General features: G+C 36.1%; 3 pseudogenes; all 3 read right to left on the reverse strand.

The window, feature by feature from the left end:
• Positions 1-3,269: 3,269 nt before the first annotated feature.
• On the reverse strand, positions 3,270-5,495 carry LOC120159807 (annotated as a pseudogene).
• Positions 5,496-6,921: 1,426 nt separating this feature from the next.
• On the reverse strand, positions 6,922-19,267 carry LOC120159808 (annotated as a pseudogene).
• LOC120159809 lies at positions 12,073-18,493 on the reverse strand (annotated as a pseudogene).
• Positions 19,268-27,802: the final 8,535 nt, after the last annotated feature.

The raw sequence follows: 27,802 nt of genomic DNA on the forward strand, positions 1-27,802 counted from the left end.
CAAAGGGTAAACTATGTATTTAGTACCTATACTATCAGTTTTGATCCGTTTTAACACCTAAACTTTTAATTTTTTCAAAACCATAACTATGATTATTTTGTTTCATTTTACTACTCAGTTAAAAATTAAAAAATTTAGTACATAAACTATCATTTTTAGTCCCTTTTAGTATCTAAACTTTCTTTTTTTCCAAAAACTTAACATTAAATTTTGAAGAGCATACACAAATGAAACAAAAAACTAAATTTTACTTGTGATTTAGAAAAAAGTGAAAGTTTAGGTATTAAAATAGATCAAAACTGATAATTTAAGTACTAAACGCGTAATTTACCCAAGAATAAATTATGTTGAAATTCGTGATTCAGTCCAGTAATTTCCACATCGTTAATCAGTTTTCATTTCGCTTTACCTTTTCAGAAAGTAGAAACAAAAAACCAAGTCAGAAATAGCCTAAACTGTCAATGAATTATCTAAATCTAAAAAACATACCTAACACATATGTACTGGTATTGAAGCTAACCCGGGTAATCTTTAAAAATACCCAAATTGATTTACCAAGGTTTATAAATCATGAAAGAAAGGGAAGGAATTGAAGGACCAATAAAAGAAGGTATACTAACCAGGTGGCAGCGGTCACAAGTGAAAGGCAAGAAGTCGATCAGTTTACAATCTTCGACGCTGCAATGTTTTCCGAGATCTGGGAATTGTGGAGTCCCCATCCTAATTCAATTACCCTCAGCTGGATCGAACTGATAAGATTGAGAAGAACTGATTTGGTTTTCCTTTTTCTGGGTAATCAGGGATTTGACGGGAGGGACAAACCCTAGGAATTCCGCGTATTTAGAGAGAATTGGGGATCAAAAGTCGTCAAGACTTCATCTTGTATTCCTTCTCAAAGTCTTCTCTTCCTTGAACGTTGATACAACCAAACACCGTGGGATTGTTTATTTGGGCCGCCTTCACGGCTAATTTATCGAAGGGTAAACAACTTATTTAGTCATCCAATTATTATCGTGATTTGTTTTGATCACCTAACTATTCTTTTAAAATCATATCCAAAATTATTTTTATTTTTTGATCGTCATCATTGAAAAATAACAAACTGTTGAGTGATTTTTTTAATAATATTTCTATAGTGACGCATTAACATCATCATTAATTTTTTAATGACAGGTGACCAAAACATAACTTTATATATGATTTAAAAAATAGTTGGATGACCGAATCAAAATCATGAGAATAATTAGATGACTAGACACGCAATTTACCCTTTATTTAAATATATAATTTTTATTAAATATTGAAATAAAATTTATTTTTTATCATTTACTGAAGTAACATCATTTTAATGTTATACAGAAAATTGTGTCATATTAAATATATTATTTCTATTAGATTGAAGTAACATTATTTATTTTTATTTAAATGTATAAATTGTGTTATATAGACAAACTGATGAATAGGGTCAGGTTAAGTGAAACTGTGAATAGGGACGAACGTAGAAATTTATATCGGAGTGCGGCTTAAGAAGTTATATTAATAATTTCAGAGGCGTGAAATTAAATAATTAATAAAAAAATACAAGAAAAAATCTAAAATATAAACGAATTTGATAATCCTAGCGAATACGATCGCACCCCTGCACCCTCTGTCTATCCCTAACTGCGAGAGGGAAGTTATAACCTCTACAAGAGACATCAGGGAATCAGAAAAACTAGGAAAGTTTGAATGAGCTAAAATACGTTTCACCTTGGGACTCTTAACATTAACATGTGATATCACTAAGGACAAACTCAGTCCTAATATATAATCCTTCACTTGCTTTGGAGCATCCCTAGCACCTCATCATGTTTTAAACCCTAAACAAAACTAGATAAAGTAACCAAAAGTTGGATGAGAAATAATCACAACAAAGGAGATCCAATGTGCCCAATAGTGGGACTGAAAATGTGCCTTTTCCCTTTATATATATACTGCTATTTACTTCTTCCTCTCCACATTATTTCATATTGTTTCTTTGTTTTCCCCTTCACTTGCATGTCTGCAAGACTTCACTGAGTTTACCAGCACATCTAGTTTACTTTGGCCGTCATTGTAGCTATGGAAGCAGGGTACCTGGTCAATATGTGCTCGTATTCAAGGCGCCTCCTAATGTGAGGGAATCGAAACCCTGATCGTGGTGCTGGCTGTGATAACTATCGTAGGTGTTATTGCAGGTGGAAGGCATCTCGGTGGGAATGGGGAGAATGACATTGAAGGATGGATAGAAAGCAAGTGTAGAAGTTGCATCGATGGTGGAGTCCCTCCGGCGGTTCAACCTCCCAATGAGGAATCAAAGCAAGAGGAAAGAAGTGAAGATCAACATATGTGAACCATTTTGATGCAAGTGTGCTTCATAGGGAAGTACTCATAATGGAAAACCTAAATCATGTATGTTACTAATTACCCTTACCCTGGTTAAATTTAATTTTTAGTAGTCCGAGTGATTACAAGGTAATATCTGTTTAAAATCTTTCACAGTCATTAAAAATGCAAACAGATCAACTCGAAACATCTAAGTAGAACAACGCCCCTCCCTTGAGAATTCGACATGTTAGTGTTAGATGAAGTGGTAGCTATTCCACCAAGATAAGCATCAATGACTGTTTTCATAGTGGTAAACGGTGGGAACTTTAGGATAAATTTTGATCCCGGAATAACGCGCGCATGCTTTCCGGTTTCTGCAGTATCTACAATGGTCAAAAGGCATTGCAACAGAAAAGGCACAAAGGAGTCCACCGTCTGCAAAAGCATATGAGATACACTAATTACAGGCTTTTGAATTTAAAACTCGACGTCTCTTCTCCAAAAGCTAATATTTCAGTAGATTTATGAGACCCCAACATGAAAACTTACCATTGATGCTAAAAGCATCATGTAAAACATGATCATCCGGTTGATCAAGGACAAGAGACTACCTTTAGCAACCTGTCATGTTTTTTATGATTTGCTTTCACTGCTACATTTGTAATCATGGCTTACCCCACATTCTTAATCTTTCCCTTTTTTATGCTACTTAATATGAGTCTAACTACATACATAGACATGGTTCAACTATGGGATATACAACCAAGGCTAACTACATCATAGACATGGTTCAACTGTGGGATATACAACAAAGATGATTTACAATAAATATGAAGAACCCCATTTTCTCAATATGTGAATAGATGATCAAGGACAGCATCCCTTAATGAAGGGTATCATCAAGAAAAGTTTGTTGTGTTGGGTCATCTAGGAACAAGATGCAACTGCAATGATCCATCCTTCATCAATTTATGACCGAGTTTGTTGAACCGCTCTCGTGAGTATTGCCTTGACGCTTTTCTCCAATCTGTACCGGCTTTCATCAGTGCCACAAACTCATCATAATTTATTCTCCCGTCCTGCGATTCATCAAAAAGAATTTGGCTTGAGTTAAGCATGGACATGAGTTCAGATATCAGAAAACCATCATACATTATGAACCATATCATGTTTTCTACTCGAGAACAAGACGTATACGAACATCAGAACAGCATGCCGGAAGAAAGCAAAGGAAAACATTACCTTGTCTGTATCCACATCACGCATGATGGCACTAATGACTTCTTCACTGTTTGTTTCAAGATCATCCGCTAATTCATCTCTTAGTTCCTCAATCTCAATATGACCACTTTGATTTTATCGAAAAACTCAAACGCCTTTTTAAGGTGATTGCCATTGCCTATCTTTCTCAGTGAACCGAGATGGCGATAAATTCTCCGTAGTCCAAATATCCATCTCCATTGAAGTCACCCTGTGAAGAAAATATTAAAATGATGAAAGTTTAGTTACAATTTCTCCAAAAGATTCAAAAACTTTGGTATCTTCAAATGAACATACTCTTCTGATATAATGACAATGCACAGGTTTCAAATGGGTTCTTCTGTGGTCAGTAACAATTGCTACCCATGCACATACTCTTACTTACAATACTGTTGTAGCAAAGTGTCGTCAAATTATGCAGACATTCAAACTTGTAGCATCGATACACTAATCTCACACTTTTTTAAGCCTTCTCGACAAAGATCGAACATAAAACAGACACAAATTCAGGGGAACTTACTGCTTCCATTAGTATTGAAGATCTGCATCAGAAATAATATATGGCCAAGTTTATGTAACCCAACCCTTAGCTGATCAATGTTAATCTTGCCTCTACTGCTAGCATCCATCACTTGGAACCCCTCTTTTATGCCTGCAACTTCCTCGACCTAAAGATGCTCAGCTATTACCTATTAGTATAAGATGTTCCAAAAACAACTACGGTAGATGTTAAAAAGCTAATGAATGGTTAGCTGTATTTAGGCTGTATTCCCAGAAAAACGAATCGGAGCATTACCCCAAGAGCTCTTTTCTTGAGCTTATTCATTACAGAGAATTGCTTGAGCATTGCCTTCACGGTTTCACCCAAGGAGCCTTCTTTGCATTTTGCAACCAAGGGTGGTCTGAATTTAGAAACAATTCAGTTTCAAGTAAAAAGCTCCATGAACAGACAACCTTTACCATTAGAACTAAATTTACCCAAGAATTGCTGAGCTGTAAGTCGCCGCTTTGGATTAGGATTGAGCATCTTCTTCACAAGGTCTTTTGCATTATCAGAAACTTTAGGCCAAGGAGGCAAGGATCCTCTTAAACTCAACAACGGAGTGAATAATCGCGTGTGATTCCTTGTTCGGTTTCTGCACAGGAAAAAACAGAAAGTTAGAGTGAACAAAGAGAGGTTGAATACAAAATGAAAGATCCATTAGAAGTTACAACTCCCATTATGTCTATGAACCGATGCAGACCTCCCCGAAAAGGAGGTAAACCACAAAGCAAAATGTATATTCCATACTACTGCCCCAAACATTATGTCCCAATGTTCCACCGCTCCTACAAATTTAGTGAACCCCATCATCCATGCTCCTTCATGGTTTCTGATGATTCCCCGCCGCGCTCTTCCTGTTCTCATATCTGGCTCCATCCGAATTAATTTTCAACCAGCCTTCAGGTGGTCGTTTCCAAGATATTGATCTTACTATTTGTTGAGTGTGGGCTCCCCTTAGGTGTTCTTCCGATTCTATCGCTTTACATGTATTTACCCAAAGGTGTCTGCTCCGCTCCAGCACCGTTCTTCTGTCTTCTAGGGGTGTGTCAAAAGCTATGGAGTTCCTATGTAACCATATATTCCATACTATTGCCCCAAACATTATGTCCCAATGTTCCACCGCTCCTACAAATTCTTGTGCTTTACCGAGATTTAAGCTTAGCCACGAAGATGTCTCCATTTCTAGAAAATCCTGTAGTTTTTCTTTTTTGACAACTGCCGACCAGATTGTTACTGCCGAGGGACACGTACGCAGTAAATGATTTGTGTCTTCCACCGACGCAAAACATACCGTGCAACTATTGTTTCCGGTGATGTGTCGACGCTTCCTTTCCTCATTTGTCATTGTTCGATTCTTTCCTAAGAGCCAGAGAAACATTTTGATTTTTTGGAGGCCTCGGTATTTATGGATTTTCGACCATAAGGTGTTGAAGAAGACAGTCGGACGATACGATATCTTTTATATGTATAAAAGTAAAAGGATATCGTTCAGTATTTTTTTCGATCATTATATATAGATTCCCAATTATGAAAATAAAAAATATATTATAATACACCTAAAAAATCACTTCTTATCTAAAAAAACTTATAAATCTTCCTCTTCATGTTATATATGGTCTTAGTCATTAAAATTTATTTATTTTTATTGATGTGCCGCTCATCTCTTTTCTTTTTTATCTTTGTTGATCGGCTACAACACCAATTTTAATGTTATTGCCGACTATCGGTATTCTTTATTATCCTTTTCTTTTCTTATATCACAATTCTTTTTATATATATTTTAAATAAGTTTGTCTGTATGACACGTTTTCTTATATTTTTTGACATGATTTTTTGTTGTTTTACCTTTTTTTCATTTATCTTTTCTTAATGGTTGATTTGACATCACAACAACTAACTAAAATGACGTTTATCTGGTATCTTGTTAATCTTCTTACTTTGGGTCTCAGATTGGATTTGGATACCCAATTTGTGTTCGTGGGTAGCTTTTCACGTCGCTCGAGTTGATTTACGATTTGTCAGTGTTCTTTCAATAGCTTGATTCCTTTTTGTGGTTCGTTTGTCAAATCTGTTTAGTTCTGTTTGTATCTATATTTGTTCGAGTTTTTTGTTAGATTTTTAATATTTTCTTGTATGGTGCTTATGTGATCTTAATTTGCTAGTTTTTTCAATGTTTTTAGGAAGTTGACATAATTATATGCTTAATTTACGATTATAATTGTAAATCTTCCTTGTAACTTGAGATATTTCCTATTTTGAATAAACTTAGTTGCTTCTATTTAAAAAAATCATTTATTTTTTTATGTCGGTAATTTATTTATAATTTTTTAAATCATTTATTTTTATATTTAGATGAAGAGAATGAAGATTAGAGAATTCAAAACAAAAATTAGTGGTACTCCGGTAAAATTGGAGCCAGGTAATCTCCGATAAAATTGGCCCAATAGACCAGGTGGGGTGAAAAAATTAGCTCATTATACCATTTAAAAAAATAATTTGGGATTCATGGTAAATATTACAGTGCAAGACAAACTCATCACGTCCACATGATGATCTATCTTATCCCACCAATAGGGGCATTAGCCAGATATGAGAGCCCACTTGTACAAGCCAATCCAAAATGCTGCAGAAAAATACATGACCAATTGACACAGACCGTATATGGGGAAAAAATGGCATGCCCTCAAAGTCTCATTACTGCCAAGGTTAGTCCTACCGTACAAGATTGGGAAACAAAAATCAAGGAAATCATCACTTTTTACATTACATTCCTATGTCTTGACTGAACCTAACTCCGACGAGTCTTCCTCCTCCCTCCGTGATCTCCGACAACTAAATGGCGGTGGAGGAGGATCAACAGGCAGTGAGCCTTCCAACACCTTCACTACCTCCCCCATTGAAGGTTTCAAACGTTCATCCACTTGAAGGCACCAAAACGAAATCCTCAACACACGTTCGAGTTCATCGGGATTGACTTCGTCCTCGAGTCTCTTATCTACTACGTTCCCCGGACGACCCTCGAACCATTCCTTATAAGCCCAATCAAACACATCATTGGCTTCTTTAAGGCCACTAACCAGTGTCAAAACCATCTTACCAAAATCCTCCACATCTTTCTGAGCTGAAGCCATGTTGGAGGCTGCCTCACCATAAAGCATCCCCAATCCAAATTCATTCACTTTCGCCTCCAGGTTTTCATCGAGAACTACGTTTTCGCATTTCAGGTTTCCATGGCATACAAATTCTCGACACCCCGTGTGCAAATAAAATATGGCTCGACCCACGCTTAGGCAAATTTCCTTTCTCTTTCTCCAGTCAGTCTCTCGGCCAGTGTCGAATCTTCTATGTATTTCTCCACAGAGCCATTCTCGCATATTCGTAGACTAAATACCTCCGATCCGACTCACAGCAATAGCCTTCCAGCTTGACAAGTCCTTTGTGATAAATGCTTCCAACCTTTGACAATGCAACTCGAAATTTTCTAGCTTCAATGGTTGCTTCGAGCTCTTTGATTGCAACTGGCTGGTTGTCGGGTAAGGCACCTTTGAACATCTTTGGCCCTATTCGGTGGTTGAAATTCTCCGTAAGGTCCTTGATCTCGGTGAAGGATACATGATCAACATTTGAACCAGGCTGGAATAAGCTAAAGAAGCAAGCCTCTTATAAGTTTTCTTCTTTTGTAAAGGTAAAATCCTAATGCCAACTGAATCACAACAACACAAAAATTGTGCCCGAGGCTGCTCCACTAGACAAGGAATGCAAATATTAAACTCATTACGTGCTCGTGGCGGAGACTTCAAGGGGAAGACGGGTCAGCAGCCATGGGGTCCGAACACGTCTTGACAAAAGAGGTCGAACTAAGAGATGGATCTAAATAACCGCTAATGTACTGAGTTTTCATCATCCTGCATTTTGCACTGCCATCATTTGTGAAGGTTTACAGCAGTACAACTCGAGTCACTGAGGCACATCCTTTTGCATTTGTCTAAACTAGTTACGGAGATGGAATCATTGACGGGTAAATTCCGTAAAGAAACATATCGGCATGTTCAACCAGAATCGACCCTGATTTGCAGCCATGCTGAGATGAAACAGCATTTTGTATTCGAGTGGACCATATGGGAAAACAGGCATGTGCAAACAGGGGAACCGGATTCATTAAATGCGCAGATGCCTCCCTGGTCACAAGTTGCAAAGACATTACACTGATTCTCAACAGCTTGCCAAACCGACCTCCTGTTTGTGAAACGTCCATCCATGAATATAACCGCAAATTACCATCCACATCCAGCCGGAGAAACCTAAATTTCACGGTGTCATTATGATCTTCTCCATACACAGACCATAGAGGTCCAGAGGTTGGAGCCACAAGTTGCAGGCTCCCATAAGAAGTCAGAATAGCATTGACATTCGATTGAGAAGGCCTTCCAATGCTCCAATAGATGATGCTGCTTTCCCACCTTAACTGTAGCTGACCAGAAACATTCATGTAGAGGCTATATAAACTCGAAACACCGTTTTGGCTCGCAGCTCTCAACGTTCTAAAGGGAGAAAGTCTCTGACCAGGAAGAAGAGTATTGGTTGGATAATCGAAGCTTTGCCAAATCACAACTTTCTTCTCATTCAGTAAGATAAGATTCCCATCGTCACGAAGGAAAGCTACCACAACGGAAAACTGGCTTGTTTTGGCGGACCACACTTCTTGACCCTGCAAGGCGTCGAAAAGAACCAATTCTCCATTCATCTGAAGCTCCAAATAGGAGCTGTTACTAACAGCAACATCACCCCCGGCAACCCATACCATTGAGTGTTCATCAACAGGGATCGACTTCGAATCGAAACGAATGCCAACACTAAACCGGTTCGGCATATCAGGGCGGCTAAAGAATCCGATTGCAAAATCACCATTAGAAGAAACCCATGAATCATTTCCCCCCACAGAAAGTTTGGATCCCAATGGTATTTCTGAAATTACAACCCCAAACAGAAAAGATCCAAGAGAGATGCACAGCAGGAGACTAGAACCATAGAGAAATCTCTGCTGCTCAAGCATATTTACATATGCCTTAGAACTTCAAAATTAGATGGGGGAAAATCAGTACAGCAGTCACTGCAAAATAAACCAACAAAAACAAGGCAGTAATTAACTGATTGAGCCTCATATGACATATTTAACCTAAATGTGCAGCTCACAGAAACACTATAACCACAAGCTTCAAAAATTATGAACTCATCACAGTTATGGAACCGGATTTCAACGTTTATTTTGGTAAAAAAAAAGTCTATTTCAAAGGATTGACAACAAAAAAAACAAAGACCAAAAGCTCAAGATGAACAAAAGAACAGAAATGGCAATCATTCAAGAAAGGAAATACCTCAAAAGACAAATGAGGAGCCACAAAATCAAGCAGCCGGCACAGAATACCGTCTTGGGCGTGAACCAGAAAAGAATCCGAGGCTATCCTTTAGGGCATTATAAACAACTGAGCACAACATATGGACCAAAGCAATAAGATTTGAGAAAGTGGCTGAATGTTTTTAGAAAAATAGATAAAAAAAGAAATTTATTTGAAAAAGGGAAAGTGTTCCTTTATTTATCTTTTATGCATGAATAACAAAAACTACAAAAAAAATCTTCTTTTTTAAGTGGTTTTGGTGAGCATGTGGAGTTCAGAAAAAAATGAAGCTTTTAGGGGGGGGGGAATGGGACCCAAATTTAGGAGAGCAAAAACAACTATGGGGAGCATGCAACCATTTTCAAAGCTGGAAAAGATGGATTCTCGAGATTTTAAAGGGAAAAAACAAAAGAAAAAGTTACAACTACTAGAATATCTTATTAAAACAAGAATCTGAGCCACTTAAGTCAAACTCGATCTGGGTTGGTTGTGATTTGATTTTTTTTTCTGAGAAAGACAAGCCAGAAAAAAGTAACATTTTTTTTCTTTGGAAAGTAAAAGATACCTGCTTACTAAAACAAAAAGAACCGAGAAAAAAAAATCAAGGGAAGCTTATCAAAGGAAGCTATGAAAAGGGTGAGAACATTAAAGGGTTATATAAAAATTGAAACGTGAAATGGAGAGGAGAATGTAGGCAGGAAGAAGGCCGCAAAAAATTAATGAAGGGGAAATGAAAAGATAATAATGTGAGCGTATGACTGGTGTTGGAAGATCTGGGTTTTGCCTTTTTATTTTTTATTCATTTCATTTGAATTCTCCTCTTTTTTTAATTTTTTTTAATTTAGATCAAATTTTGCAGATGTTTATTATAGGAACAATTATTTTAATCTAGTTTATTTCATACGTAAAAATCAAGGTTTGAACCATTGATTTTACTTAAAGGAATCTAATATCTTATTACACTAGATCAATTGATTATTAGTTTATTTTTAAATTTATTTATTCATTTTTTATAATGAGAGGATTGTTTTAGAGAATATTCGGAGTTCATTTATTACGACGACGACAACCACAACAACAACAAAACCCTGATTCCCATATGTAATGGGGTAAGGGGGAGGTAGGGTAGTAGGTTGACCCCAACGCCAGATTGAGAGCAGCTTCCGTGGAAGACCTCCGGCAGTCAGAAAATTAAAAATAAAGATAAGATGCAAATGCGTGTATAAATAAATAAATAAATAAATACATAGATGAACAGTCTTGATATGTGCGTCTGTAATGGGGAGTAATCCCTGTAAATAATTCCCTGCAAATAATTCCCTACATAGAAATCTCTGCATATAGACTGAAAATGTAAGACCCCGCTAAAATTAAAAAGAGGAAACATGAATAGAAATGATACACAGAAGTTAATAATAGCAAGCTACGAGAAAGAATAATTCAATGATTAATTCTTAAACTAAGGCAACACTACTCCGATACCTTAGTTCTAAGCCTTCATACATTTCAATGACAGAAACATGTATAAAGTAGAAGTCATGGAAAGTACTACAAAGACATTAAAAAGAAGACAGAGATGTTACACCCTATGGCTGTGAACCGCACTACTCAACTACCCTGGTCTTAAGTCTCCATACTTTCCTATCGGAGGTCATGTCCTCGGTAAGGGCTAATTCCTTCAAATCAGATCTCAAGCAGTTTTCCCCTTCCGTCTTGGTCGTCCTCTCCTTCTGATACCGTCGACTGTAATCGACTCTACCCTCCTGACCGCATCCGACGGTTGTCGCCTAAGGACATGCCCAAACCACCGTAGTCTTCCCTCCCTCAATTTTTCGGATACAAGCACCACCCCCAAGTACATCCTAATAGCAGAGTTAGGTGTCATGTCCCACAGAGTCCTACCACATGTCCATCGAAGCATTCTCATTTCTGCGACCTCCATCCTTCTTACGTGATCCTTCTTGATTGCCCAACATTCTGATCCATACAGCAGCGTTGGTCTTATTGCCATTCTATAAAATTTTCCCTTTAGTTTTAGAGGCACCTTCTTGTCACACAAAACTCCAGTAGCAGCCCTCCACTTTAGTCATCCCGCCTTTATACGGTGTGTAACGTCTTCATCTACACCCCCATCTTTATGTATCATAAACCCAAGTTCATTTATTACGAGATTTAATATTATTCATTGTGGAAAAAAGTAGAATTGTTATTTAGGGTCAACTATTTCAAATATCATCAATCTTTAAGTGATTACTCCTTTATACCACAAATGTTTTAATTTTACCAATTTTAGTAGTTTAAGTGCAATTATGTCACTCAGCCGTTATTGATTTAGCGGCACGATGACATTGCAATGGAATGACATCGTTGACGTGGATGCCTCATCTAAACGACATCGTTTTGACATTTTTGTTTTAGTGCTCAAAAGATTCAAAATGATGTTGTTTTGCTTAAATCCTAATTTTCTTATAGACTTAAACTCAAATTTTCCCATTATTTTTTCTCTTTCTTCCTCCTCATCTTCATCTACATCTCATTTTCCATGGTTTTCTTGGCAACCAAACATATTTCATAGAGGAAACTGTGAAATTGGTACGATGCCATTCTTCGCCAAACGAAGCTTCCTTCTTATGTCACTCTCCACAAATTTCGAACACGCCCATCTCTTTCAAATAACCAAAAGTGAAAAAAATATACAAACGCCATGCCATTTGATTTGAAGTTGACAAGAGGTGCAAGAACTGTGGCTAAAAGACCAAGGAGAAGCGCTTCATCGGGCTTATGAACCATGAGCTCTGAGAAACAAGTAAGATACATATGCGCCAATGAAAGCTCTCATGGAAGACAATCAGGGAGGTTCCAGTGTGTTGTCTTGTATAAAACCGTGCATGGATTATCCATCCCATTTGCTATAGAACACTCCATGGCGATGTCCAGTGCGGATTTATGGAACCCAACAACGATGACTCATTTGCCTTTGATGAATTCCACTGCTTTTTCATCTTCCATGGCCGTGTAGTGCATGGAGTGTATCACTTTGCCGTGAAATGCTTCGGGACCCTTGTTCAAAGGGAATTTCGGGATATTTGGCACACCGCTAAACCCTTGTTTGAAGTGATTTGCATAAGCCTTGACATAATCGAAGACCTTAAGTTTGTCGGGAAAATCTATTTGGTTGCCAAGAAAACCATGAAAAAAGAGACGCAAACGAAGATGAGGAGGAAGAAGAGAAAAAAGATAATGGGAAAATTTGAGTTTAGTCCTAGGAAAATTAGGGTTCAAGCAAAACGACGTCACTTTGGGTCTTTTGAACACTAAAACAAAAACGTCAAAATGATGTCGTTTGGATGAGGCATTCACGACAATGACGTAACATCATGTCGTTGCTATGCCATCGTGTCATTAAATCATTAACGACGGAGTGATATAATTGCACTTAAAAGTAAACGTTAGTGTTAAAATTGACAAAATTAAAACGTTGGTGGTATAAATGAGTCAACGCTTAAAGGTTAGTGGTATTTGAAGTAGTTAAACCTATTATTTATGGTGTAGAATATTATTAAATTATTTATACTAATGTAAGATATTTTTTTTAAATATTCTATTGAATATGTCGGGAAAAAAAAAGCGATCGCTCAACATTTAGTTTCATAAAATATTTATTTATGTCGGTGTAAGTTAAACGAATTTTTTTTTAATGATTCATGATGTTATCGTTGTTATCATCAAATGAGAGATTTTATCGTCAAAATATTCAATATAAAATATCTATTTACATCGATGTATGTTAAGGTGTTTAGTTATGAAAATATAAAAATATAAAATATCTATTTACATCGATGTATGTTAAGGTTCTTAACCAGGTCGTGGGATTGAGTCTTATGGAGGACATTTTATAATTCGGAGGTCTTCTACGGAAGCTGCTCTCAATCTGATTTTGGGGGTAGCCTACTATTTTACCTCCCCTTACCCCATTACATATGGGAACAAATACATCCACTTTTTACGTTAAAACATTAATATAGCTTTAATGGGGAAAAAGGAGTTCTACAATTTTATCCTTTCGTTAATTTTAGATACTTTAAAGAATTAGGTGTCTAATAATTTTAATGTTATTTTTTAAGTGCATACATAGTAACAATCGTTAAAAAATACTGTTATCTACCACATGTCGCGTTTATATATATTTTTTAAAATTTTTATTTCAACTTTTTGAAAGTATTATTATTTATTTTTAAAAAATATATATTTTTTTAAATCATAATAAAACCCAAAATCTCATATTTTAAATCTCATTTCTAACCGTCGTCGGTTATCTATGGTCACCATTCACCATATTTATTATCGAACCAGCCACTAACTGATCATCATCGTTGTTGTCACCCAAGCTCCTAAATACCTAAATCGCTAACCCTATATTCAATCGCAATATAACAAGATTTAATCCCACGAGGTAGGGGTAATATAGGTGTTTCGGGATTTAATTGGGAGGGAGATCTAATTAGGGTGTAGACGATGTTCTATAGGGAAAATGTATTGTTCTTTCAGCCGACGAGGGTGGGGGGATCTGTTTTAAAAATCGGATCGGATCGGTCGGTTTAACCGGTTTAATCAGAAATTGTTGTTTAGTTCGATTCAATCTAAACCGGTTGAACCGCTATTAGTGAATCGGCCAGAATCGTTGAACCGTTCGAATCGGATCGGCTAAAAATCGGAAAAAACCGGGATTTTTATTTTTATTTTTTAAAAATTAAACCAAACAACGTCGTTTGTTAAACGAGTCAAGTCAAACTCGAGTATTGCTGAGCTCGACTCGAACTTGAAAACTTTAAAAGTAAGCTCAACTCAAACTCACAAGCTAAAAATTATCAAGTTCAACTCAAACTCGAAATATAATATTGAAACTTGAACTCAAAAAGGCTTGAACTCATAAAAAAAATTAGAAGCTCGATTGAATCCTAAAATTCGAGCTTGATTGAAGTGAAAGAATAGTTATATAATTTTGTTATGATTTTTTTAATCCCAAATTTATTTTTTAATTATAGTTATATAATTATATTTATTATTTAATATGTTTTACCTTAAATATTATGTTGTAGTTAATTTGAATCATTTTGTTTCACTTGATTTTATGGTTTTTAACTTATATATGTTATGAGTTGCTTTGAATATGACTTGTGATATAAAAAAAATATTTTTTATTAAAATATTTTTGGTATTTTTATTTAATTTTTTAAATAATTATGACGTCGTCCGATTCTTCCGACCGATTCAACTGGTTGAACCAGTGAACCGATAGCATGACCGATTCGCTAACTGGTCCGGTTCTGAAAACCATGGCGGGGTGAGAGGGGAGGGGCGAGTATTAGGGGAGCTGATAGGTAAACAGGGATTGGAGATTGTTTTTTTTAACAAAAGAAATTGATTTTTAAATATATTTTTTAAAATTTTTTAAAATAAAAATTTTAAAAAAATATAAACAAAACACGTGTCTATGTAGGTCGAATAACCATTTATGTTATAACCATTTATTGTGACCCTATTAGCTTCAAAATAACTTTTATATTTCTAAATCAGAAACTATAAAATCTCTGTGTGATCGACCCTTACTTCTCATTTACTATATATATTTTTATACTTCTTTTGAAAATAAGGAATTTATAACAGTGAAAAAGCATTAAGGAAAGGCAGGTATTTGCAACATGGAAAGGTGAAATCTTCAAAATTCAAATTAATAAGCTAACCACTACACTATAGAGCCGCGAAACAAAAGAAACTCATCATGCATGCACCCTGTCAATATTTGGATTCCCCCACTAAAACTTTGAGAAACATTATGTAATTGCTAACGTGGAAATAAAATAAAGCAAAATAAACTTAATTACCATGAAAATGATGTTGTTTTCATTAATAGCTGCTCAAACAACATGCAACATCTCGAATTCATGTTCTTCATTGCATCCGAGTAGGGGGTATTCAAATTTTTGAACTAATTTAGTTAACCGATCGAACCGAATTAGTTCGGTCGGTTAACGGTTAAGAAACTTTTTAAAATTCGATTAACGATTAATTCGGTTCGAAATCGGTTAATTAATCGAATTAACTCTTAAATATTTATTAATATTTTTTTCATCCTATAATATGTTGTCTCCCACTTCTTTTAATTGCTCCTCGGTTATCAATTTTTTTTACATTGATTTGTGTAAGATATGGGCACATTCCTGATTTGCTTGTTCTGCTAAGGCTATGTCCATTTTCCTATGAGAAAAAGGGTGTGTGGCTGAATGCAACACTCACATGCATACTATGTTTTACAGTAAAAAGCAAAGCTTTGTTAGGAGATAGCGAGAGAGGGTGTGGGATTCAAAGTTTCTGGCTTTCTACCCCAGGTGGAGGCGTGGAGCATGACTCTGCATGAGCAAAAGTGTAGTGTAGTGGAGATCAGTTATAAAAAAAATTCTATATTCCATTGTTTTTAATTAAAAAATATTAAATTCAAAAATTCTAAAAAAAATCAGTTAATTCGAAAATTAACCAAATTAACCGAAATTTATTCGGTTCGGTTAATACTTTCATAAAAAAGTTCGGTTCAGTTAACGGTTAAAAAATTCGTTTAATTCGGTTAAGGGTATTTCTGTTCGGTTCGATTTTAACCGAATGAACACCCCTACATCCGAGGAAGTTTCCTAGCAAACGAAATTGAGCATATTCTAACCGTCAAGAATGACCCAGCGTTCTCGTCATGGCCAATTAAGGGTCATTGACCCTCTTTTAAGTCATCACAACCCATATATAAAGCGCTATCAAATTCCATTTTCCCAAACAATCCTTTTTGGCCATTGCATACACTTGAAACAATTGAAGCATCTAAAGGAGGTAAGAACAAGGTGAACAACAATGGGGATGTTCGATACAAGGGGATTCGTCGGAGGCCATGGGGGAAGTTTGCGGCTGAGATATATGATCCGACGAGGAATTAAGCTCGATTATGGCTTGGAACTTGAAACAAAACACTGAGCTTGGCAAGTGACCCATTAGCTTCAAAATAACTTTTAATTAATTTTACAAATTTTTTTCGACCGCTATAACCTCTGCATTCTCCCCCACGCGTCGCTGCCGTGCGTGGGGTGGTTTATGCTCTGGAAACCTTCTAGAAGAGGGTCAACCGACCTGTTGACCCGCCCGATACATACCCGTGTTTAACCCGTCTGTCTAACCTGATTCCTAAACCGGCCCAAACCCATTTTCTTGAATCAGCTGAAGTCGATCCGAGCTGTGTCGCCACTGTTTGACTCGTAGTCGTTGACCGCTGCCGTTGACTTTTTTCTGAAAACATCCCTCTTAACGTTTTTCGACGTTTTAAGTCCGATTTTATGACCCGTTTCATCAAATTCTGATCGGAAAGCCTTGAATTGAACTGTTAATCCAAAAATACTTAGTATTTTTAGCATTTTGCTATTTACTTAGAATTGGATTATGAGTTTGATATGGAATTATATTTTCGTGATGGTACTTTTGTTTCCCATGACAAAGGGTCGACTAGATCAGGTGCTTCCCATCCGACTGATCAACCCGTCGAGGGCTACCTGTAGGTTTCTGTAAATTACCTATTTAGAGTTTGTTATTTATTTTTAGGATTTTGACTTAATTTTTTGATTCATATGATTTAACATTGTCACCAACCGTGATAGGCAAACCTGAAAGTAAGCTATCATACCAGACTACTCAAACTGGTTCAGGTGTGTTCATATTGGTGCTATAATTTCGTTTTGAACTATCCATCTTATGGGTGTGCAAAACTACCCGACCCGATTGACCCGACCCGCCAAACCGGACCTAAAAAACCGGGTAATTTTCTAAAAAATTTACTCGGCCGGATCAAGTACATGACCTGACATTTTCCGGGTAAGGCCCGGGTCACAAAACTGAAGTTTTTCGGGTACCCAGTTATATAATATATAATATAATATAATATAATAATATAATATAAATATAATATAATATAAACAATACAATACAATACAATACAATACAATATATAATATATATAATATATATAATATATATATATAATATAATATAATATAATATAATATAATATATATAATATAATATAATATAATATAATATAATATAAATAAATATATATAATATAATATAATATATATAATATAATATAATATAATATAATATAATATAATATAAATATAATATAATATATAATATAATAATATAATATAATATAATATAATATAATATAATATAATATAATATAATATAATATATATAATATAATATATATAATATAATATAATATAATATATAATATAATATAATATAATATAATAAATAATATAATATAATATAATATAATATAATATAATATAATATAATATAATGGATTATTAGATTTTGTTTTCCAAACTTTTAAATTTTATGTTCGGATGTTGGAGTATGTAATTCGAAGTTTCGAACATTTAAATTTGTGTATATATTTTTTAAAATTAATAATTTGAAAATAAAAAATGAGGTACCCGGATATGCACACCCCTAATCCATCTGAATTGATTTAAAACTTCTAATGATACTAAATATTCTGGTTACATGACATATGTTTTATCGCATGCTCTGATTTCTAATATTTGATTTATGTATATATTTCTGACATGATAAGTGGTTATCGCATTTCTATATTTAATTATGAAAAATTTAATGATTTATAAATTTATTTTTGTTTTCACTATCATTGTGGGTATGATGGAAGGAAGTATCTCAGGCATAGTTTAGTCTATAATTACTATAACCTTCTGTAGGCACCTCTGTTTTGTGCACAGGCTGACCTTCTGTAAGCCCATACTTTCAGTATGAGGTTCTTCTGAGTGTACAGGTGGGTGTATGGTTCCGGGGAACCTACATATTTCAGTGTTCGGATGAGGGTTATGTCCATACTTTTAAAAGCTTATCTCTTAAATAAAAACTCATTGAAATAATTGTATGAACTTCTTCATTCACCTAAGGAACACACTGAGCTTGTTAGCTCACCCTTTAATTTTCAACTTTACACATACTCTCCGACAATAGACTAGTGGACTTGGCATCAGGAGGATCGATTGTTTTCCATTTTGTTTACATGTACACTTTCGTATGCCACTTTTGATATATAATTTGGTGACACGTGTTTATTTTATTGTATGGATATATTGTATCACCTGTATTTTGGTTTAAAATCTGAACTTTATTTGTTTACTATATAAACTTTCTAATGGTTATTTTGCACCACTCTATTATCTGGATTTTAATTTATGTAATGTATTTTTATATATGTATAAAAAAATACGAAAAGAAATATGTATTTGATATGTGACCGCCTAGATTTGGTCGTGATGCCAAAGCCGGATTTAGGGGGTTATAAGGTATTTGGAGGTTTTCCAACGGATCGTTCTTCATTGGATACATTCCTCGTAAAAATAAATATAATTTGATTTTATTAAAATAGTTCTATTATAAAAAGTTTTTATAAAAAATGAAATGAATATATATATATAGAGAGAGAGTGATTAAGAATAGAATGATGAAAAAGTATAGGGACTAAACGTAAAACACTTCAAACATAGAACTCTAAATTATAACATTAATAGTTTAGGGACTAAAATGAATACACAACAAAACATCAACGCTCAAAGGCATAAATCATGTACATTTTCACATTACATAAATGAAGGACGAACATGTAATAATTTATAAATTAATGGTCACAATTAGTAATTTACCCAAATTAGAACAATTAAACGCCTAATGACTAAATCATAAACATAAAAAGCTTCTATTTAGTATTGAAATGAAAATTTACAAAAACATGATGACCCTTCGCACAATTAACCCATGTACTACACACATAAACCTTAACCTCTTTAAACGACACCATTTTTGGAATCATATAAAGAGAAAATCGCCTCAGTGACCAAAAAAAAGTTATAATATACGATTTTAACCAACTTTTTTTGGATTTGCCAAAATGACCAACAAAATCGCAACGCGAAATAAAAATCGCAACGCGATCCCCAGAATCGCAAATCAGTTTCCAAAATCGCAACGCGATTATTGAAAATCGCAATGCGATAGTACAAATTCGCATTGCGATTTTCCAAAATCGCAACGCGAATATGAAAATCGCAACGCGAACACATAAATCGCAACGCGTATCCGTAAATCGCAACGTGTATCCGTAAATCGCAACGCGTATGGGTAAATCGCAATGCGTATCCGTATATCGCAACGCGTATCCGTAAATCGCAACGAGAATCTGTAAATCGCAACGATAATCCGTAAATCGCAACGCGATATTTAAAGCGCCATTATAATCGCTACGCGTATTTTATTTTCAAATTACAAAAAGAATATTAAGACAAAATCCCGTAATCGCAACTCATAACCTAAAACCTAAAATCACAACTCAGTCCCATCTCCATCTCTCACTCTCTACGGCGAAGAAATCCGTCCCCATCTCCGAAGATTTCCGTCCCCATCTCCGGCGAAATCCCTCACAACCATTCACGGTCAGAAATCCCTCACAATATTCAGAAATGGAAAATCAACCTCCGAGGGTTAGTTTTTTTAATTATTTTATTTTGAAATGTTTGCATTATTGTAGGTTTTTTCATATTGAAACTGATGATAAGTTTACTGGTCATTTCAATAATAGATTAACCATTTCACTTAGATTTCATTTCGCGTTACGATTCTGTCGTTGCGATTTTCATTTCGCGTTGCTATTCTCTCGTTCCGATTTTCAGTTAGTATTTGTCTTTGTCTTGTTCTGTCTTTTGGTTGAAGTAATGCAATCCATTCAAGTTTCAATTTGCAGAAGAGTCGCAACGAGATAAATGAAAATCGCAACGAGAAATGACTGTCGCAACGAGAGAAATGACAATCGCAACGAGAGAATCGCAACGCGAAATGAAAATCGCAACGAGAGAATCGCAACGCGAAACCAAAATCGCATTGCGATTTTCATTTCGCGTTGCGATTCTCTCGTTGCGATTGTCATTTCGCGTTGCGATTCTCTCGTTGCGATTGTCATCTCGCGTTGCGATTCTCTCGTTGCGATTTTCATTTCAACCAAAAGACAAAACAGTGTTGCAAATTTTAGTTTCAAGAATAAACTACTACTTTTTATGTTTATTGTTTTTGGTATATCTTCACAGTGTAGTTTTTGGTATATCTAACTTGGTATGTTTATTGTTTTTGTAGAAATTTTTTTCGGCTCAATTGACCTTGAGAAATAAAGTCAGCCTGGCCACTACAATTGCAAAGAAGCTTTCACCTGCTCAAAGACAATTGTTTGAGGAAACCTGCTTCGGGCCATGGCTGAGAGTACAGCATCCGGGTGGAGATGCTAATTTGACCCATTTGTGGCTTCAGACCATGACATCAAATCTACCCGACAGTATACAACGTGGTGAGGAAGAGATATGGTTTCATTTTCCACCAGCGTATACTTGTTTTGGGCGGAAGGAGTTCTGCTTAATCACTGGTCTACGATTCGGACACGATGATGTAGGCCGGTACACTCGTCATATCGCCCGCCCATCATGGTTATCCCGGGTTTTTCCGGATGAGTCAATGGAGAAGCCGAACCTACATGTCGACGACCTGAAGAAATTGTTTAATAAGAAAGCTGGTTTCACTCGGATGGATGACGTCGATGTTGTCCGAGTATGCCTTCTACTACTTGTGTATGCCGGCTTTTTAGGCAGAGAGGCCAGACAACCTATTCATCGGGAGCTAATAATATTGGTAGAGGACCTGAATGCATGGAATCTGTTTCCGTGGGGTTCGTATATATGGAAAGCTACCTGGACTAAGTTGTCGTCTGCCTTTGATGACCGCAAAAGTTTGCGGGGCGATGGGTCCAAATACACTTTGTCAGGCTTTGTTTGGGCCTTTAAGGTAAGAATTTCTATATAATGTTTATAAAATTATAATTAATTATTTAACAATTACTAATTTTGTTATTATATTATTTGTAGATTTGGATATTCGAGGCTTTCCCCAGCATGCGTACATATGCAATAAAAACGTCAAATGATATTCCCAGGGCTATTTCCTGGAAGAGGAAAACTCTGTTGGATTGGGAAGACTTAATACCATATGCCACAATAAATAATGTAAGTTAACACAAATACTTTCATATAATATATAACAAGTTATTAATAGTAGACGTTTAACTTTGTTTGAGTTTTTATATTTTAGGAGGCTAACATTCCATTACAAAGACTGACACCCACGGAGGAAGAGCTTGCCACTGATTGGTGGCAAGCTAGTCTGAATTTTTTTGATGGCACGGATGATGAGCAGTATCCACTTCCTCCAATTCGAGAGCCATCACCTCACCTAGAGCCATCACCCGATCGACCCGACTATACACCTCTAGAACGAGAGCCATCACCTATCCCGTCACATCATCGAGCCTCTTCTCCACCATCACCTCATGATAGGCGACCGACAAAGATGCCACGACTCCTATCTCCCTGTTCTCCACCTCCACCTCAACGGGATGAGTCAAGGGAGTTACGTGATGAGGTCAATGCCTTGCGTGAGGAGATCGGTACTCTACGCGATAACGATGGTGCATGGCGTGTGGAGGTGTCAACTTTACGTGGTGAGGTTGCCGCTCTACGTGAGATGATAGTATCGTTGCAGAATGAGGTTCATACTCTACGCAACGAGGTAAGTTTAAGATTTTCCATATTTAACTTAATGATAAATTTACTCGTAATTTCACTTAGATTAGCCATTTCACTTAGATTGCTTAGTAAATTTATTCGGTTGCTGCCAATTCTGCTAAACTGTGTATTCTTTAACACTGTGAAATAGTATTTGTCTTTGTTTTGTCTTTTGGTTGAAAGTAAATTTGTTCGGTTGCTGCCAATTCTGCTAAACTGTGTATTCTTTAACACTGTGAAATAGTATTTGTCTTTGTTTTGTCTTTTGGTTGAAAGTAAATTTGTTCGGTTGCTGCCAATTCTGCTAAACTGTGTGTTCTTTAACACTGTGAAATAGTATTTGTCTTTGTTTTGTCTTTTGGTTGAAAGTAAATTTGTTCGGTTGCTGCCAATTCTGCTAAACTGTGTATTCTATAACACTGTGAAATAGTATTTGTCTTTGTTTTGTCTTTTGGTTGAAAGTAAATTTGTTCGGTTGCTGCCAATTCTGCTAAACTGTGTATTCTTTAACACTGTGAATGGATAAATTTACTTTCAACCAAAAGACAAAACAAAGACAAATACTAACTTCAGGGTATTAGTTTGAAACATATTTTTCTTTGTTATCTGATGCATTTTGTGAACTATGATAGAATAATGACTTGGGTGAATACAATGCAAGTTTGAAACATATTTGTCTTTGTTTTCACTGTTTAAATATCATGTCTGTTTATTTACTGATTTTTGTATTTAATTATTTAGCGGCCCGATAGAGTGGATGCTTTACGTCGGGTTATGCTTGCACGACGGAGTTCACGCATCAGACAGCGTGCACGTGCTATTAAGTCTCCGTACACCCCAATAGTGCGAAGACACTGCAAGAAGAAGCCCGACTCGCCTGTCATCCCTCAAGAGTCCACTCCTATCGTTGAAGAGGCCCCCCCTATCATTCCTTGAGAGTCCCCTCCCACCGTTCAAGAGGCCACTGTCATCATTGAAGAGGTCCCTCCCACCATTCAAGAGCCGATTCACATGGCGTCATATGTAGGCTTCTTGAGAAACCCTCTGACGTGCCGGACATGATGGATTCAAGTTGGCTCTTGTATGAGTTACCGGCCAGTACCATACTGGTATCTGAAGAGGAGGGAACACTACCGGACACAATTCTGGATAACACCCTTTGGGCTAAGACCGCTGTTGATTTTTATCTACATGAGCGGAGCCAGGGGTGTTTCACTGACATATGCAAGCTCACCGATGATATCTATTTGTTGCTTGATCGGTCTTGGTGGGGCGTATTATTAGGGGTCGAAGACAATGGCTATTTCGATGGGGGGTAAGTCTTATATTTTTCTTATATTTCAATTTGATTAATTTTTTTTTAAATTTATGTAAGTCACTAATATATGTCTTTTTTTGTAAAACAGCATATCGATGCGTGGGTGACACGTCTTCTAATAATAAGAAAACTTAAGAAAAATAAAAATATACGATATACAATTATGCCGACGTCTTTTCACGCCGTTCACTTGAAGAATGCACGAAATGAATCATTTGATTTGGGCAATGGACAAGCTAAACTTTATCCTGCATGGTGGGAGGTCGATAAGGTTAGTATTTATTTTAGATTGAGTTTAAAGGTTTTATGAAATAAGTGCGCAAATGAATGAATTATTACTTATGATTGCAGGTGTTTATCCCTGTTTTGGAACGTAAACATTGGATTCTCGTCGAGCTTCAGCTCCCATCCCTTAAGACAATAGTGTATGACAGCATGATAAATTACATATCATTGGCTGATTTAAGAGATGTTATTAAGGGATGGAGCTCTCATTTGGCTAAATTCTTGGATGCGATCAATTATTGGACTCGTTCTGGAAACAAGAAGCCAAAGAAGCTCAATATTACAGTTATTAGAGACGAGACCGCGCCACAACAAACGAGCGGAGCCAGAGGAGATTGTGGTCCTCTCGTATGCTTGGCGTTGGAGCGTTTGACGACGGGAAGCATCAAGTATCTACCTCCCACCGATAGAGATAAGCTGCAGTAGGCTTGTGGTTTCGGCATTATATGGCTAAATCGATATATACGAGACGCTGCCTACCTGCATCCGCGTTATAAAAATGTCCATAAACAATTGGTAAGTTTATATACTTTTGGTTTGAAAATGTTTGGTTAAGTACCTAGAATTCAATAATTTGCTGTTTGTAGGTTTTAGATGTGTAGAAAGTGTTGTTTGAACAAATGTTTGGTTTCTGCAGGTTAATCTCAGAAGTGAACTGCGTGAAAATGATGTCGAGCTGCAAAAGTTGATTCAATAGTTTAATTGATTGTTTTTTGATTGTTTAATTGATTTGTAAAAGTTGATTCAATAGTAGATGATCGGAAATAAGAATTATTGCTTATTTTTTGATTGTTTAATTGATTTGTAAGATGATTTGTAAAAGTTGATTTGTGTAATTGATGCGAATATAATTCTTATTTGTGCTTGTTTAATTGATTGAAATGTAATGGTTGATTTTGTTGATTTCAATCTGCATTATGTTGAAGGCAAAATTGACTATCGCAATGCGAAATGAAAATCGCAATGCGAAATGAAAATCGCAACGAGAGAATCGCAATGCGAAATGAAAATCGCAATGCGAAATGAAAATCGCAACGAGATAATCGCAATGCGAAATTATTCTCTCGTTGCGATTTTCATTTCCGCATTGCGAAATGTAATGGTTGATTTTGTTGATTTCAATCTGCATTATGTTGAAGGCAAAATTGACTATCGCAATGCGAAATGAAAATCGCAATGCGAAATGAAAATCGCAACGAGAGAATCGCAATGCGAAATGAAAATCGCAATGCGGAAATGAAAATCGCAACGAGAGAATCGCAATGCGATTTTCATTTCGCATTGCGATTCTCTCGTTGCGATTGTAATTTCCGTGTTGCGATAGTCAAATGCATGCCTAATAGTGATAACAACTGAATAACAAGAGTTGGTTAAGTCAAAATGGTTGGCCTGAGTCATTAATTCAACTGAAAATGTTAAAAGTTCACACATAAAATCCACATAATACAACGTTTGCATTTAAAAATCACCTAAGTTAACAGTCCCAAAGGTGAAGCCAATTGTGATTGGGATTTTAAAGATGGTTGCCTTTTGCTTGACACCATATGAGCTTTGGATTTTGATGAGGATCCATATTTTGGTAGAGGAAAAGATGATTTGATGGCACTGGTGATCCACATGTCAACCTTGTATGACCACTTTCCTTGCACCGACTACATGTCGATCTCTTCTTCTCTTCACCCTTAGACGATATACGATCGTGACTTTTTGGTCGGCCAGGTAGCCTTCTGTCCATGGCTGGTGGCAAAACTGTTTGTAAGTCATCTGGTATGTCCCACTCAGAAGGATGTGGAATAGGGTAGACAATCTCGGCATAAGTCTGTCGATAAACTTCTGTAGTGTAGCAATCCATAGCGTATGCGCTTGAATCATCTTGGTTTAAATGAAGAGCAACTTTTATAACATGGCCACACGGATAACCAGATGTTTGCCATTTCATACAACTACACGTCTTTGCATTTAGATCGACTAGCCCATTTAAGTTATTATCCAGTACTTGAAACAAAGTGTTTGAACATGGTTCAACTCTCCATGACGTTGACTTCACAACACGTTTCGTTATCTTTTTTTCAGTCCATGGTGTAACACGATGTTCCAATGTTCCTGTAAATTTAAATAAACAATACTTAGTAAAATATATAAATATGATAAGTTACGAATTCAAAGAAATAATACCTGCATGGTTTCTTTTCTTGTAGTACCACTGTTGAATAGAGGCTCGAAAAAACTCCATTAACATAGTAATGGGTAATTTCCGGAATGACGACTTAGAGCGTTGATTGATTCTGCACTATTAGACGTCATGAAACCATATCTTGCTCCAAGTTGATGTACTCTTGACCATCTTTCAAACCCGACATCTTCTAGTGTTTGAGCACACTGAGGCAAAACACGTCTTAAACAATTTATATGCTTATTGAAATCCACTTCCCGATAAGCTTTTACAGTCTTCCAGTATGTCCATTTGTGCTTTTTTATACCAGCAGACCTTGATTTTAGATTTCTATACAAATGAACACCACAAAGTCCATGAAAAGCATCTGGGAAACACCTTCTAACAGCGTTGTCAATTGAGTTTGCCCTATCGGATATGATTGTCAGATTGCTAATAGGACCTATGCAATCCCTAAGATGCCCCATAAACCATGTCCATGAATCAGAGGTTTCAGATTTGCCAACCCCGTAAGCTATTGGCAATATCCCATTGTTAGCATCCATGGCTACTGCTAATAAGTTTACTCCAAGGTATCGACCTTTCAAATGTGCTCCGTCAACTATAATAACTGGGCGCATGCAAGTAATAAACGAACGAATCTACAAAATAATATACACAAGAAATATAATCATTTAAATGTGAAATGCATGTAACTAACAAAATGAGTCAACAAAATTATATTGATTTACTAACCGTAGCACCAATGGCGATAAACAGCAACTCAAAGCGTCCATCTCTATCTGTTTTGATATGAGTTACCGACCCAGGATTTTTCAGCTTTAAATTGTGACAATAAGCCGGCAGTTGGGCAAACGATGCTTCTGGCGACCCCCTCAACAATTCCAAGGCATAACATTTGGCTCTCCAAGCTTGAGAATATGATATACTAATCTTGAACCGAGCATTCATGTCAGTCATAATTTCATGTCCCCGATATACCCTGCCATTCAAAAACATTAACTCAGCCAGAAAACCACCCAACACCTTTTTGTTTGCCTGTCTATGGTGAGGAAAAACTTGGGTTCTTGAACATGTATGTTTATCAATAAAAGTCCTAACTTGAAACATTTTGCAATCTTTTATTCTCTTTGCAATCATACGCCACGTACAGTTTTTTTCAATCATACACCTTGTTTCGAAACGATCTTTGCTTGATTTGTTAACTTTTAGTTGATAGCCATCTTCCACACATTTCGTATACAAAGCTATCTTCAAGTCTTCCTTTGTATCAAAACAATCATCTTTCTTGACACGAATAACTTTTGTGTAACAATCAACTGCTTTCTTTGCCAACTCTTCTTCCGGTAACTGAAGTAATTCTGGCATATTCCAGTTATACTCCCGTGGCATTTTCTTTTCTTCGGGGACTTTTTCTTCTTCTTTTTCTTCTTCAGGATTATATGAATTACAGAATGGATGTTCAACATGTTCATTCACAGTCGTAACTTCCTCCTCATTATCATCAACAACATCTTCCTCGGCAACGGGTGTTTCATCATCAAAATTCGGGTATTGACCAATATGAAAATCATTACACACATGGTCTGTTTCTTCTTCTGAAACATCATCAAAATCCGTGTATTGACCAATATCAAAGTCCGGATATTGACCAAGACCAAATTTCGAATACTGACTAGTACTCACAATTTTTTCTGTTGGCTCATCATCGTCTAACTGGTCAATACGAAAACCGAAATTTGGTGCTGAAAGTTG

The sequence above is a fragment of the Hibiscus syriacus genome, unplaced genomic scaffold (assembly GCF_006381635.1).
Source record: "Hibiscus syriacus cultivar Baekdansim isolate YM2019G1 unplaced genomic scaffold, ASM638163v2 tig00111377_pilon, whole genome shotgun sequence".
Lineage (NCBI taxonomy): Eukaryota > Viridiplantae > Streptophyta > Magnoliopsida > Malvales > Malvaceae > Hibiscus > Hibiscus syriacus.